This window comes from Microcebus murinus, chromosome 9, assembly GCF_040939455.1.
Source record: "Microcebus murinus isolate Inina chromosome 9, M.murinus_Inina_mat1.0, whole genome shotgun sequence".
NCBI classification, from domain to species: Eukaryota; Metazoa; Chordata; class Mammalia; order Primates; family Cheirogaleidae; genus Microcebus; species Microcebus murinus.
In genome coordinates, this window is record NC_134112.1 from 10,677,954 (window position 1) to 10,688,613 (window position 10,660).

Consider the following 10,660-nt stretch of genomic DNA (forward strand, 5'->3'; position numbering starts at 1 on the left):
CCCTAACAGAAGTTTGATCTAGGAATGAAGCAAGCATAAATTAATGAATGCACTACAAACCTAACTCAAGGTGCTTTTGTTCTTCCTGGCTCTCACCTGCATTCTTCCTTCTGCAATTTGCTTGAGGCCGAGGTTGTGGAATAATGAAGAGAACCCACATTGTGCTTCACCTCTGTATCTGGGATAGTTGCCCTGCCTGGAACGAAGAGGCCCGTGATGCCTCAACCTGCTCCCTTCCTCCAAGGAGCCCTAGTTCTTTCCATCCACAAATGTGCCTGCACTGACTGAACTAGCTACCTAACTGCATGACAGGGAAACATGCCAAGGCCAAAGGCAGCTCACAGCTTCTTTCTCTGCCATGCAGAATAACTCCCTCACTTCAAATACAGATCCACAGGCCCTTAGGGCCAGGTTGGCTTTGGTGTTCCATCTAGGATTTTAGAAAAGTTATACCATGCACATCCTGTACACTTTTATGTAAGCCCTATCACAGGATCTGGAACAGGAACTGGTAATCAGACATATTCATAGTTCTGCAGCAATACATGTAAGTGGAATGTAAGCAGGTAAGTGGAATGTAAGAAAACTCTAAATAACCTCATGGCAGTTAAGGTCAATTTTTGCTGCCAAATGAACTACAAGAATCTTAAGGTGTTGGGATCTGATTGTTCACATAAGGGCTCATGGACCTAATTCGGGCACAAACACTGTTCATTTGTTATGTCTATTTTTATTTCTGTTCACATCATTGTTGCTTGTTGTCTTAGTTTCTTTCATTTTACCCAATAGTGTCTTGCTTTTACCCAAAATACCACAGACTTGGTAATTACATAGAACAGAAATTTATTTCCTCACTGTTCTGGATGCTGGGAAGTCCAAGATCAAGGCACCAACATCTAGTGAGGGCCTTCTGGCTGCATCATACCATGGAGAAAGGGCAAAGAGAGGGTGAGGGAGAGACAAAAGGTGACCAAACTCATCCTTTTATAAGAAGCCCAGTCCCAAGATAATGGCATTAGTCCATTCATCTCTCAAAGATTCCTCCTCTCAACATTGTCACATTGAGGACCACGCCTCCAACATGTGAACTTTGAGGGACGCATTCCAACCATAGCACTTGTTTTACAGGCAGAAGCTGTAACCACTGATGAAAGAGCACTTTCCTTATCCCAACCTGGAGAAGTCTCAGGTCCTGGAAAAACACTCCTTCCCTTCAGTAGATCCAGTGTGCAGCCCTCACCCTTCCTTCCACTCCATCCTGGATCTTCTCTTCCATAATGCAGGTCTCCCCAGTTCTCTACTTTGACTTCACTACTGTATTTATATCAGAAAAATGAATTCGCATAAATGGAGGCTGCCCAGCTCTTTCAATTTTCAATCTATTTTTCCCCCTTAACCTTAAGTAGCATCTCTCCTGCCCTTGTTTTTCCCTCAGACCAGACCCTCTGGTGACTTTCTGCTCAACCCCAGTCCCTCTGCCCTCAATCCACATAATCTAGGGGAGTTCAGCCCTCAGTCTTATGGTTCTTCTGTCTTCTCTTTAGCTGACATATTTCTTTTCCTCTTCTTTCTCTGTGAATGTTCTTACTTAAACACCTTCCAGTTGCCAGTTTCCTTCACCCACTTGGCTGCCAGTCCCCATCCTGGGGGTCTGGGAGCACTTCTAAACATCTCAGTCAACTTGAGGAGAACCTTACCTGAAATACTGTTGTTCAGGCCAGAGTAGGAGGTCTCTGTGTTCTGGAATTAGATCATCTCAATGACCAGGCTCATCCATGCTGATGAGGGAAAAGCAAGAAAAACCCAGGCTCCATGGAGAGAATGCCATGAGGAGGAGTCTCTGGTGGTGAGACATTGGGGGAGGGGAGCACTGGGATTTTGCTTCCTTCTCTAGTATGTGGGAACTGGTCTCAGCTTGACAGGCCAGAGAAGGCCTCTCTGAGGAGGTAACCCTGGAGCAGAGGCTGAATGGGGGGTGCATCAGGTCATGGGAAGATCTGGGAGGAAGTGTTCAGGCATGTGTTAGGGCTCTGAAGTGGGAGCCAGCCTAATGGGTCTGAGAAATGGGACACGGAGGAGAGGACCAGGATAAGGGCTTTTGGTTTTACTCTAGATATAATGGAAACCCTGATGGATTTTGAAGAGGAGAGAATGTGACCTCCTATATGTAGACCATCTCCACCCCTGTCTCTCTCAATCTGTTTTTCTTATATTTTAGTGTCCTGTCAGCTGTCTCTCTTGTTGGTTGGCTGTTCCTTGGTTTGAGAATGTGAGATGTCTCCATAGGTCATTCTTAGGACTCCTCTCTCTTCTCTGTCAACAAATTCCCATAGCATTCTTGTAAGCCTCATACTTGTGTCTGGATAAAATCAGACCTGCTTTACCTCTTGATGTTTTCCTAGTAGGTTTTGATGACAGGTCCAGGCCACAAAACCAGAGCCCTGAATGGTCAGTGTCCTCCATACTCCAAGGGCAGTTGACTATGTCCTAAAGGCATCTGGGTTCAAGTTTGGAGGGAGGATCCCATTGACAGACTCCTTCTGGAGCTCACCATCTGGAAGGATTGGCATTAAGAAAAAGAACTGACTGTTCTGACAAGCACAGCAAGACCAGTAAGGAAGATTGCTCTTTATTCAAAGTATTCATCAACAGAAATGTCAGTTAGCATATTTTCTTAAAACCACCAGATTACTCTCTGTTCCAGCTATACATGGCTACATTAACTAAAAGTTAAAAGAAATAATATCATTGCCTTTCCTGCCATAAAAAGAAAATTTGTTTATCCTACATGGTAAGTGGAATCCACTTACACAAACATCGCACATCTTAAGAGATTAAAAAACAAAAACATCTCTTCTGGGTCTTTGTAGTGGGGAAAAAAAACCAAGAACAACAACAAAAATCTTAAAAGATTTTTTTTTGGGGGGGGACAGAGTCTCACTCTGTTGCCCTGGCTAGAGTGCCATGATGTCAGCCTAGCTCACAGCAACCTCAAACTCCTGGGCTCAAGCAATCCTCTGTCTCAGCCTCCCAAGTAGCTGGGACTACAGGCATATGCCACCATGGCCGGCTAATTTTTTATATATATTTTAGTTGGCCAATTAATTTCTTTCTATTTTTAGTAGAGATGGAGTCTCGTTCTTGCTCAGACTGGTTTCAAACATCCTGACCTTAAGTGATCTGCCTGCCTTGGCCTACCAGAGTGCTAGGATTACAGGAGTGAGCCATTACACCCAGCCCTTAAAAGATTTTTTAAAACGAAACCAAAAACAGCTGTCCTACTAGGCTATGGTAGCACGTGCCTGTATTCTCAGGTACACTGAAGGCTGAGACCAGAGGATAGTTCAAGCCCAGGAGTTTAAGGCGGTAGTGAGAGGATTATGCCTGTGAATAGCTACTGCATACTAGCTTAGGCAATATAGTGAGACCCCATCTCTAAAACAAAACAAAACAAAACAAAAACAAACCCCACAGCCTTCCCAGTTGAATCCTTGATATGATTTGAACAGAAAATACACAGCTGGGCTTGGTGGCTCACGCCTGTAATCCTAGCACTCTGGGAGGCCAAGGCGGGCGGATTGCTCGAGGTCAGGAGTTTGAAACCAGCCTGAGCAAGAGCGAGACCTCATCTCTACTATAAATAGAAAGAAATTAATTGGCCAACTAATACATATAGGAAAAATTAGCCGGGCATGGTGGCAGATGCCTGTAGTCCCAGCTACTTGGGAGGCTGAGGCAGCAGGATTGCTTGAGCCCAGGAGTTTGAGGTTGCTGTGAGCTAGGCTAACGCCATGACACTCACTCTAGCCTGGACAACAAAGCAAGACGAAAGAAAGAAAGAGAGAGAGAGAGAGAGAAAGAGAGAGAGAGAGAGAGAGAGAGAGAGAGAGAGAGAGAGAGAGAGAGAGAGAGAGAGAGAGAGAAAAGAAAAGAAAAGAAAGAAGGAAGGAAGGAAGGAAGGAAGGAAGGAAGGAAGGAAGGAAGGAAGGAAGGAAGGAAAGAAAGAAAGAAAAGAGAGAGAGAGAGAGAGAGAGAAAGGAGGGAGGAAGGAAGGGAGGAGGGAGGGAGGGAGGGAGGGAGGGGGGGAGGGAGGAAATACACAGTTAATGGCAGGGAGGGTGTGTAGTAGATAAGGCCTGACCCATCTGAGACATATGGGAAGTGGCCTTTGCTGAATGAAGTGCTCCCTCTGCCTGTAGGGCCCTCCTTCACTGTCCATCCATCAGGACCTAGATCTCCCTCTCCTGAGGTCTTTTCCACTCTTTCACATTCCTCTAACATGTTCCTCCCAGGCTCTTTTTTGGGGTTTTCCCAGCCTTCCCTGAATACTCACCAAAGGCTTCCTGGGAGCTTGTTTTATTAATAGGTTTTTCCTAAGTTGGCTCCCAGAAGGGTCTTGTGTCAATGGGTTTTTTTGTTCCTTTTATTTTTAATTGACACGTAATAAGTGTACATACTTACAGGATAGTGATATTTTGATACATGTTTACAATGTGTAACGATCAAATAAGGGTAATTAGCATATCCATCACCTTGAACACATCATTTCTTCGTGTTGTGAACATTTAAAATCTTTTCTAGTTTTTTGAAAATATACACTAAATTGTTAAACATATTACCTTACAGTGCTACAAACACTGGAATTTATTCCTCCTACCTAGCTGTAACTTTGTATCTGTTAACAAAACTCTCCCTGTCCTCTCCTCCCCCACCTCTAATAAGTGGAATTCTACTCTCTACGTCCATGAGCTCATTTTTTTTAAGCTTCTACATATAAGTGAGAATATGTGATATTTATCTTCCATGCCTGACTTATTTCACTAAACATAATGTCCTCCTGGCTCATCCATGTTATTGCAATTGACAGAATTTCATTCTTTCTTATAGCTAAATAGTATTCCACCGGGTAGATAAACATGGGGGTGCAGGAATCTTTTTGGTACAGTGATTTCTTTTCCTTTGGATAATTACCCAGTAGTGAGATGGCTGAATTGTATAGTACTATTTTTAGTTGTTTTTTTTTTTTTTTGAGTCAGGGTCTCACTGTTGCCCAGGCTACAGTGCCATGGCATCAGCTTAGCTCATAGCAACCTCAAACTCCTGGGATCAAGCAATCCTTCTGCCTCAGCCTCCCAAGTAGCTGGGACTACAGGCATGTGCCACCATGCCTGGCTAATTCTTTCTATATATATTATTAGTTGTCTGGCTAATTTATTTCTATTTATAGTAGAGATGGGTTCTCACTCTTGCCCAGGCTGGTCTTGAACTCCTGAGCTCAAGTAATCCTCCCACCTCGGTCTCCCAAAGTGCTAGGTTTACAGGCGTGAGCCACCACACTCCGCCTATTTTTAGTTTTTTGAGAAATCACCATAGTGTTTTCCATAACACCTGTACTACTTACATGTCCACTAACAGTGTATAAGAGTTTCCTTTTCTCCACATCCTAGCCATCATTTGTCATTTTTGCCTTTTGGTAATAGTCATCCTAACTCGGGTGAGATGATACCTTGTTGTGATTTGCATTTTGCTGATGATTAGTGATGTTGAATATTTTTTCATGTACCTGTTGGCCAGGTGCGTGTGGTGGTGCACACCTGTAGTCCCAGCTACTCGGGAGACTGAGCCAGAATTGCTTGAGCCCAGGAGTTTGAGTTTGCAATGAGCTGTTATGTGCCATTGTACTCTAACCAAGGCAACAGAGTGAGACTTTCTTTTTATGTTTTTGACTTAGTCTATTTTATATAAGTATAGCTACTCTTTCATACTTTTAGTTTCCATCTGTTTGGAATATCTTTTTTCATTTCTTCACTTTCAGTCTATGTGTGTCTTTACAGGTGAAGAGAGTTTCTTACAGGCAACATGTAGTTGGTTCTTGTTTTTTCATCCACTCAGCCAGTCTATATCTTTTATTTTATTTTTATTTTATTTTTTTTTTTTTTTGAGACAGAGTCTCGGTTTGTTGTCCAGGCTAGAGTGAGTGCCGTGGCGTCAGCCTAGCTCACAGCAACCTCAAACTCCTGGGCTCCAGCGATCCTTCTGCCTCAGCCTCCCGAGTAGCTGGGATTACAGGCATGCGCCACCATGCCCGGCTAATTTTTTTTATATATATATCAGTTGGCCAATTAATTTCTTTCTATTTATAGTAGAGACGGGGTCTCGCTCTTGCTCAGGCTGGTTTTGAACTCCTGACCTTGAGCAATCCGCCCGCCTCGGCCTCCCAAGAGCTAGGATTACAGGCGTGAGCCACCGCGCCCGGCCTATATCTTTTAATTGGGGAATTTAAACTGTTTACATTCAAGGTTATTGATAGGTGAGGACTTCCTCTTGTCATTTTGCTTATTGGTTTCTGATGTTTTGCATATCCTTTGTTTCTTTCTTGCTATCTTTGCAATTTGGTGGTTTTCTATGGTGATAACATTTAATTCTTCCTCATTTGTGTATCTGCTGTACCAGTGAATTTTATACTTTTTGCATGCTTTTTTTTTAGACAGGGTCTCACTCTGTTGCCCAGGCTAGAGTGTCATGGCATCAGCCTAGCTCCCGGCAACCTCAAACTCCTGGGCTCAAGCGATCCTCCTGCCTCAGCCTCCCGAGTAGCTGGAACTACAGGCATGTGGCATCATGCCCAGCTAGTTTTTTATATATATACTTTTACTTGTCCAGCTAATTTCTTTCTATATTTTTTAGTGGAGATTGGGTCTCGCTCTTGCTCAGGCTGGTCCCGAACTCCTGAGCTCAAACAATCCTCCCGCCTCGGCCTCCCAGAGTGCTAGGATTACAGACATGAGCCACTGTGCCCGGCCTGCATGCTTTTTTTAAATTTGAAAATACAAATGTTTGTTACATGGATACCTTTTATGATGCTAGAGTCGGGGCTTTTAGTGTGCCCATCACCTGAATAGTGTTCATTGTACCTGACAGGTACGTTTTTACCCCTACCCTCCTTCTTTCTTCTCCCCTAATTTCCTATGATCTTCACATCTCTTTGTGCCTGTGTGTGCCCACCAATTAGCTCCCATGCATGCTTTCTAATTCTCTCCCCACGCACCACACCTGATATACCACAAGTGCTCAATCAATGCGTTGATAATGCCACTTAACAAGTGATTGTGATGACTGGCTTGCAAGACCAGCCCCTTGAGCCATTGTGGGTGGGCTGGGGGGCAGCAGGGTTGAGAAGCAGGTTCCTCTGGGCAGCTCTGTTGTTGTCCCCCAACATGGAGCTCGGCTGAACCCGTCCTTAAGGGTAGCTCTGTTGCAGGCAGCTGGATGCCATTGAGCACACCAGTCTGGGGGCCTGAGTGAAGTTGTGGGGGATGGGAAGGAAGGAGAATCAAGGAATCACTCTGGTCTGATAGGAATTTTTCCAGATTGTCTATGGCTTTCTGCTTTTTATATAGTCTATCAACATGGAAAGACCAGGGTGGGAACAACAGGGAAGCCAGAAAACTGGCCAAGGGAGAACAAGTTCTTTTTTCTCTCCTCTCACCAGTAGGTTCGCTGCTCCTGCCTGCAGAGCATCAGGCTGTTGTCTTGGGGGTGATGGCAGCCTCAGCCTCCATTTTCGGAGGACCAGCATTCATAGCTAGATCCAGTACAGGTCCAGACATTTCCTGGCACTGCTAGGGAGGAAGTGTGAGTCGCAGTCAGATAAGACGGCCATGGGGAATGGAGGCACGGGAAGAAGGGGTGGGGAGGGGAGGAGAGACAAGCAGCTCCATGCTGATCTTGGGGTTTCATCTCTGCCTTTTGAGGTACCAGGGACAGACCTCAGGACAGGAATTCTGCAGACCAGTCCTGTAAGCACCTTTTTTGGTACTTAAGGAGACTTTCTCTTGATTTTGAGAGACAGAAATTTGCCCATCTTTGAGCAACTGCAGTGAGGTAATATGGCAGTCTATGGTGTTCACATATATTGCATACATATAATATATATGTCACATATATACAGCTTTGAGCTACCAGGTCCATTGGACATTTGAATTTGGGCATTTTAACCCCTTCTCAAGAGATTTTTTTTTTTTTTTTTTTTAGTAGAGACATGTTCTTGCTCTTCCTCAGGCTGGTCTCAAACTCCTAAGCTCAAGCAGTCCTCCTTCCTCAGCCTTCCAGAGTGCTAGGATTATAGGTGTGCGCCACCTTGCCTGGCCCTGTCCATGAGATTTTGACTCTTTCTTATGTTCTTGGAACACTCAGGTCTTCTGGAGCCTGACAGAGGATCAAACTTTTATTCAACAAACCCAGAAGCTTCTGGGGGAGAGTTAATAGTCATTTGTTCATCATGGATCAACTGCTCAAGATCATGCATCTCTCTGATCTTGGTGGTCCACGGAAAAAACACATTACTCCACAGTTGGCTTTTCAGACCTGATGTCCAGTTTCCAACCAGGGTCCCCTTGGAAGGGTGTCTACACATGTGTGGTACATGGGAGCTACTTGCACCGTAATGCATCTTCTTTTTTTTTTTTTTTAAAGAGTGTTGCTGTTGCCCAGCCTAGAGTGATGTGGCATCAGACTAGCTCACAGAACCTCAAACTCCTGGGCTCAAGCGATCCTCCTGCCTCAGCCTCCGAAGTAGCTGGGACTACAAGCATGCGCCATCATGCCTGGCTAATTTTTTCTATATATTTTTAGTTGTCCAGACAATTTCTATTTTTAGTAGAGACGAAGTGTTGATCTTGTTTAGGCTGGTCTCGAACTCCTGAGCTCAAGCAATCCTCCTGTTTCGGCCTCCCAGAGTGCTAGGATTACAGGTGTGAACTACCTCGCCTGGCCCATAGTGCATCTTAAAACAGGTTTTTGACCTGAGGAACTTCTTCAGCCTGACTTGAGCCTTTGGAAGGCATGACAAGCTGGTGACATTCCCAGTGAAGAGAACTCAGGGGATCTGCCAGGGGACAAGCTTGTCTGAGGGATCTAACAGGTACAAAGCCCACCTCAGACTTGCAATAGGCGAATGGTAATTTGCACTGGGGACCCCAAAGGGCTGATTTTACTTTCTCTAATACATATCTCCAACAGAGGGCAGGCTTGGAGAAATTTTGACTGGACTCAGAAAATTCATCATTTTCTTAGGAGTCATGAGCTATTAGAGTATGGTTACTTCTCAATGCCAACTTGAGCCTGAATTTTCCCCTCTCTGACCTGTCTCTAACATCTGAATCAGTCCCACCTTCCCCAACTACGTGAGTCACTATGTATAAAGTGCTCTGTGACACTTGACTGAAGGTGCATTGTGACAACTGCCCAAAGCACATGATCTCAGGTACCACATGGCATTGCTTCTTGGCAGAGCCATATGCACACAGCCTTCCAAGAGGACACCTTAATAACAGCATTCTCCCCACCTATTAAGATTTATTGTTTTGTTTAAGCAAAAACCAAAGGAATAGCAAAGAGACAAAACTTAAAAAGGGAATCCCCACCATGGTGAGAAGAACAGGCCTTACCATAAAAAGTTGCCTTACAGTAACAGGAAGAATCCAAATGGTGGACCCTCACAAAGGAAATACAGACCAGGCTCCAAGTGCTTCATCCTTTGCTAAGGAAGTGATGATGTGAATAACCTCAGGATTCTCATGGGGAAAGCTTCTAGCAATAAAGCCATAGCTATGACATGGGAGTTTGTGGAGCAAACCAGTTTCCACAGTCATCTTTGGCTGACCGTTGGTGTTAGGTCTGTAGACTTTCTTGCAATCGGGGTACAAAGGCTCCATTTGGCTGTTTGGTCACAGAGTCTTACTGCTTCTTCACCCCTGCTTCCTACTAACCCAAGCATTACTGGGAGTGGACCAGCTTTATAACCACCTAAAAAAGGTGAGGTTAAATTTGGCTTGAGAGATTTGAAGCTCTTTAATCTTCCTCCCTCTTTGGAGGTTTTAGTAGAATAATTCCTTTTTCCTTCCCTTTTCTTTCTTTCTTTCTTTCTTTTTTTTTTTTTTTTTTGAGACAGAGTCTCGCTTTGTTGCCCAAGCTACAGTGAGTGTCGTGGCGTTAGCCTAGCTCACAGCAACCTCAAACTCCTGGGCTCAAGCAATCCTGCTGCCTCAGCCTCTCAAGTAGCTGGGACTACAGGCATGTGCCACCATGCCTGGCTAATTTTTTCTATATATATTAGTTGGCCAATTAATTTCTTTCTATTTATAGTAGAGACGGGGTCTCTCTCTTGCTCAGGCTGGTTTCAAACTCCTGACCTCGAGCAATCCGCCTGCCTCAGCCTCCCAGAGTGCTAGGATTACAGGTGTGAGCCACCATGCCCGGCCTCCTTCCCTTTTCTTTAAGTGAATCTCTATTTTGTTTGTTTGTTTTTTGGAGACAGGGTCTTACTTTGTTGCCTAGACATGAAAGCAGTGGCATGATCATAGCTCACAGCAACCTCAAACTCCTGGGTTCAAGCAATCCTCTTGCCTCAGCCTCCTGAATAGCTAAGACTACAGGCATGCACCACCACACCTAGCTAATTTTTCTACTTTTTGTAGAGAAGAGGTCTCACTATGTTGCTTAGGCTGATCTTGAACTCCTAATCTCAAGCAATCCTACCTTGGCCTCCAAAAAGTGCTAGAATTATAGGCGTGGACCACCATGCCCAGCCTAGCTAATCTAATCTCAAAGCTCTCAGCTGTAAGGGCAAACCTTAAAATATGTTGCATCAGAAAGCCAG

At 44.5% G+C, this 10,660-nt stretch overlaps 1 long non-coding RNA gene across 1 annotated transcript; it reads right to left on the reverse strand.

Annotated features, from left to right (window-relative positions):
- Nucleotides 1-6: 6 nt before the first annotated feature.
- LOC142872891 (uncharacterized) lies at nt 7-3,614 on the reverse strand. Its single transcript, XR_012920977.1, has 3 exons — nt 2,385-3,614; nt 1,698-1,778; nt 7-1,314 (listed from the first exon to the last, which is right to left on the reverse strand). It is a non-coding gene; the product is annotated as an uncharacterized LOC142872891 (long non-coding RNA).
- Between the last annotated feature and the right edge of the window lie 7,046 nt (nt 3,615-10,660).